This window comes from Salvia hispanica, unplaced genomic scaffold (assembly GCF_023119035.1).
Source record: "Salvia hispanica cultivar TCC Black 2014 unplaced genomic scaffold, UniMelb_Shisp_WGS_1.0 HiC_scaffold_1174, whole genome shotgun sequence".
Lineage (NCBI taxonomy): Eukaryota > Viridiplantae > Streptophyta > Magnoliopsida > Lamiales > Lamiaceae > Salvia > Salvia hispanica.
The window spans coordinates 43600-49000 of NW_025951443.1; the positions used below are offsets into that span (position 1 = coordinate 43600).

The 5401-nt window shown below is 36.8% G+C and overlaps 1 pseudogene; it reads right to left on the bottom strand.

Moving 5' to 3' along the window:
- Positions 1-253: 253 nt before the first annotated feature.
- On the bottom strand, positions 254-3699 carry LOC125198032 (annotated as a pseudogene).
- Between the last annotated feature and the right edge of the window lie 1702 nt (positions 3700-5401).

The window sequence follows — 5401 nt, forward strand, 5'->3', positions numbered from 1 at the left end:
ACCTCCAAAACTATGTAACAAGAGAAAATTAATCATCACATTATATTTAGTACTGGTATATAGTAATTAATAACAACACCAGATGAAAAAATAATGTTCTATTCCATTCTATTCAAAATAATGGCATTGTGTATTTTAATGCTATATAAATGTGTGTTTTCTTATCATTATTTAGTATTATGGGATCTATACATACATACTTTAATGGTGCAAATTTATCATATATTTTTACTAAATATTTCCCTCTATCAAATTCAAGCATCCAATCCTCAACACACATTAAGCTGCACAAAATTTACATTAAGCAAGTGCATGTATATATTTACAGAAATTACTCCTCTTTGGGAATCCACCTGCTCCACCAAAAGCTCTTCCTCCGCCTGTTGAGCTCATCAACGCCTCGTTTATCGTCCTAATGATCTTCCGCTGCACCCGAAGAGCCGATGCGAGCGCATTCCTCTGCACATTTGACTTCTCACGTGGCTTGATTTCCTGCACAACGGAACGGAACAACGTCAACCCATCCGCTGACAAAATTCAAGAAAAGAATTAAGATCATCAACTATATATGTATGTCTAGAAGCTGACCCTGAGCTCCTGCAGCTGAGCTTCGGTGAAACCACCATCTTTCTTCGTTCCTGACTTTGCCATGAGCTCGATAATCCACTTGGCAGCCTCGCTGTAGTCTTGTTGGGTGGCTCGGAAGAGCTGCAGGCGCAGGCTCTGCGTGAAGGATAAGACGAGTAGGCCTTCCTTGTCGAAGTAGGGATGAGCAAGTGCTGCTTGCGCTCAGCCTTTGGCGTGCCTTGTAACGAACCATAGATGTTAGAAGCTCCCATCCTATGCCTCCATCCAAATCCAGCAACTCAAATCCACGCCGAGATCTGCCCCGGGACGGGGCTCCACAGTTTCTCTCCACGCAATTAGATCATAATCGCACCTCTTCAGCTGACGGTTGAATTGTATGAGAGCGCTGTCGCTCCGTAGCCCTGGAAACGCCTGCCAGAAAATATGTCAATTTTTTTGTATCTTTTCTTTTGAATTCTTGAATACATGTTCAGTTTACTTACCATTTGCATGAATATCAGGCCAGTGCTGTAGATGTCAAATCTGTCGGGAAGATTCAGCTGTGCGAAGATGTTGGCAACAATTAGAATGAGATGTTAATGATCAGATATAAATTAATTCAAGGTTACGGTAGAGAAGATGATGCAAACCTGCCATAGAACAGGGGAGTGCAGTTGCAACGGGTGCAGATGGAGCCGAGGGTGTTTGAGTACTCATAATGTATTGTTCGGTGCAGAATATCTGAGTTGAATGAGGATAATATAAACCATTACAGTCATACTAATTGAAAGCACAAGATATAAGTAGGTAAAATCTTGAAAACAAATGATCATCTGTTTCTGACTTCTTCTCGTGAACATTCAAAGATCAAATGAGAAAAAAAAAAGCATAGCCACATGTGGCAAAAGCATGAACTCCCAAGCATACTGTTATTTTCCAAATTTCTTACTTAATCACTGAAGATATGATACTTTCGATATTTAATTTTAACCCTTAATATTTCCGAGTCTCAGTAGATAGGTACCATTTGCTAAGAGCTGCTTTATTCGAGAGTACCTGGGATCCAATAGAAACTCTTGGGAATATAATTGATGCCGACTCTCAAATCTGTAGCCGCTCCAAGATCAATAATCTTAAATGTACGAGATTCTGTTACAGTTTCGTTATTATATCAAGGAGTAAATCAGTATTGCTAATATATGAGAAGATAATACATTGTGAGATGATGCATTGTGGTGCAGTTACCTTCAGAGAAGATGATGTTTTGGGGCTTCATATCTCTATGAACAATTCTCGCCGAGTGCAGACTATCCAACGCAAACAAGAGCTGTCTCATGATAGTCTGTATGATTCTGTTTTCCCTTTCGATCCCCTTAGGCATGTCTTGGACCTTATCAAGAATCAATGCTTCTACCTGAAAATTTGCACCATGCTATCATTCTCATTGGAAATTATAAAATTCTCAGATCTCTGAGAAAAATATAATACTTATAAGCTAATCTACCATTTACTTTGGTGAAATGATTAGTTTCGATATCGTTTAATCATCTAAACCTTCAAATAGTATAAAGGGTGAGGAAATATAACGTAGAGATCAACTGCAACGAAAGCCAACAACGGAATGCAGCATAGAAGTGTAATAACACATACTACAAAACTCAAGAGAACTTAATACCATAGCTTGAATTTAAAAACATTCATAAGATCTACGACACATTAAAATTATCATACAGAGAATTATGTGATTCAAGAAAGTACCAACATTGTATGGAAATTCTTTACTCTGAACTAAATCAGCAAGCGTGGACTCTCCTTCAAATTTCCAGATCAGCCAATATTCAGATCCTTTCTTTGCCGAAGTCTGGGACAGATACGAAAATGCATAAATTAACACTCCCAAAATTTTATCAGGGAAATACCTGGTAGACAATGCCAGTATTGGAGTGCCATAGCAAACCTCAAGAAAGCCGTACATAAAATCAGCACAGCTATTCGACAAGCCCTTCGGACACGCTCATTCATCCATATCTCCACCGCCCCATATTCAGTAGCCTTCTTTACCACTATCTCACCATCCTACAGTTCGAGCACAATAAAAATCTTTGAGAGCAGAATACCTATGTTCTCACAAACACGGCTAAAACACGAGAAAATCACTATGTTAACTCAACCATTGACTACATAAAACATAGTACAGTCAGTCCCAAATCAAGCACCATTACACCAATTCACTAGAAATGGTGGAATCAAATCCTTAAAGTCCAAAAATAAATCGTTGAATTGACATAAAACTTTCACATCATACAGCCTCTATGACAATAGACATAAAACACAACTCCGCCATATACAATTCATAAGCCCTCAGCACTAAAATAGAAACAAAATATAGAATCAAATCCTTGAACTCCACAAACAAATTATGAAAAAACATACTTTGGAGGAAGACTTGTTGATCAAGGACCCCTTATAAACCACTCCAAATGCTCCCCCACCCAACTTCTTCCCCAAGACAATGTCATCCTGCAATGAAAACACAAACCACAAAATCATTTCATCAACCAGACAACAACACAAGTAAAAGCTCAAATTTCAGACCTTTTTGTAAGTAGGCCTAAAGAGCCTCTCAACAAAGGCAAGAACAAACATATCAAAGAAGCCAGGCGCCACACCGGGAGTGGCCCACAAGTAAGAAATAGTGCCCAAAGCTAAAATCACGCCAGGAACCGTAGGTGAAATCCCATTTGATTTAGGAAGCGTGCTTCTGTAAATCATATCTCCACACTCCATAACCGTGCAGGGCAGTCCAACCCCAACTCCCACAAACAAATCATGAACAAAATTGAAAATTTGACCTCCCAGGCAACAACAGCGAGATTCTTGGGTTTGGGAGAGGCTAATTTCTTGTGGGGAGTTGATTCAGTTAGGGTTTTGAAATTGAGCTTCTTGCCCAAAATGAAGAGAGCGGGGTGGAAGTGGAGGAGGAGTGGAGTGAAACTCCTCCAAATCCAGTGCTTGTGCCAACTGTAGCCATGGGGAATTTGCAACATAAAATGGCTATTGGTTTTGGATGAAAGGGGGAATCATCAGTGTAACAGTTTTTGTTTCCATCTTATTCTGTGTGTGGATGAATAGTTTGTGATATTTTATGATTTTCTTATTTTAATATAATGACGGTTAAATTAGGTATTTTTTGTGGAGGGAGAGGAGTGTCGTGAGATGGGAAGCTAATATTAGCCACACGTCACACATAGGCTTACTTATTGGAATGTACGAATCATTTACTTTTGTTTTTGAAGAATCAACATTTTCGTAAATTTCTTCTATATTTTATAATTTAATTCGGAAATTTTATCCAACTAATTTTCAAGTATTTTTAGTTTTCTATAGCATCTGTTTAATGATGTCCCTTTTCCCCAAAAAAAAAAAGAAAGTAAAATTACGAAACGAAGTTCTTACTCTTTGTCTAAAGCCCAAAGGCTTATGTGTTGAACTAGATAGTTCTGGGCCGAATGAGGCCCATTTCCTGCATTGAGATATATTCAAACTTATAGGCCCATAGTAGTATGTGACTATTCATATTAAATTAACCTTTTTCATTTGCCTCCATTAAAAAAATATAACTTGTCATTGCTATTGATAAAGTGGATGGCATGGGACTATACAGGATAATAATAGAACCCCCATTGTTGTCTCCATTTTCCCCCACCAAAATATATTATTTGGTTAAATTTGGGGCCAACTTCTTTTGAAATATTGTTAGGTAAAAGAATTAGGACCGAAGGCCCAAACTGAGAGTGGCCCATCCTGCATGTCACGGTCAATTGCATGCATGCATCTCCCCCCCATTTTCATCATTTACTCATTCCTTAAATAATTTTGTTCTAACCATGGGCATGGAGGAGGAAAAAAATCACCTTTAATCAAAGTTCATGTTTTAATCCGATCAAAGATGAACATCCTGATCTAAACAAATAGTATAATATATCTCGTCAGTGCATTGATGTTATATATATCACTAATCACTCCATATAAAGTCAAGATAAAGAAGATTAAGTAAAGCATAACAAGCAGTCTTTTGATTGACATCAAATTTGATGTTTTAGAATCTTAACAGGAGTATTAATTAAATCCATCAAAATCCCAAAGTTGTGGACAAGAAGAGCACAAGTTCTGACAAGAAGAACACAGTTACATATGTGGAGAACATAAGAACATGGATAGAATTAGTTAAGATGTGACTTTGATACATAAGAGGACTCATCTTTTTGCCCCAAATGAATTATATTGATAAACCAAATTGTTTTCATGATACAATGAATGTTATCTCGATTCATCAAAAGCAAACATTTACATAAGCATTGTATTTGAACCCATTTTAGTATATTGTGAATGTTGGCGGGAGTTTGAGATCTCATTCAAATTACTTTGGCCCCATCACTTTATCATCGAATTGTCATTTTCATTTTTTATGTATCCTTATCTCATTTCAGATTATTCAGCCTACTTTTTCTGCATCCTTTGCTCAATTCTATACGTTAAAGTTCATTATTGCTAGACTAGATATAGATATCATAATCCATCAACAATTTTGATCAATCATGCATCATGGAATGGTTCAAAATCGTAGTTGAGTTAACTGCTTTATTTAGTACCTCTGGCCTTGAATGCTTATATATTTACATGTTTATTTTTTCTCGTATTTTATTATCTTTTCATTTAATATATTAAAGATTTTTTAAAAAATTTTATGCCTAAGTATTGACTAAAAGGCAACTTTTTGCTGACATAAAGAAATTAAAAGAATATTATAAATCTTACGTAAAAGTTCCTAATA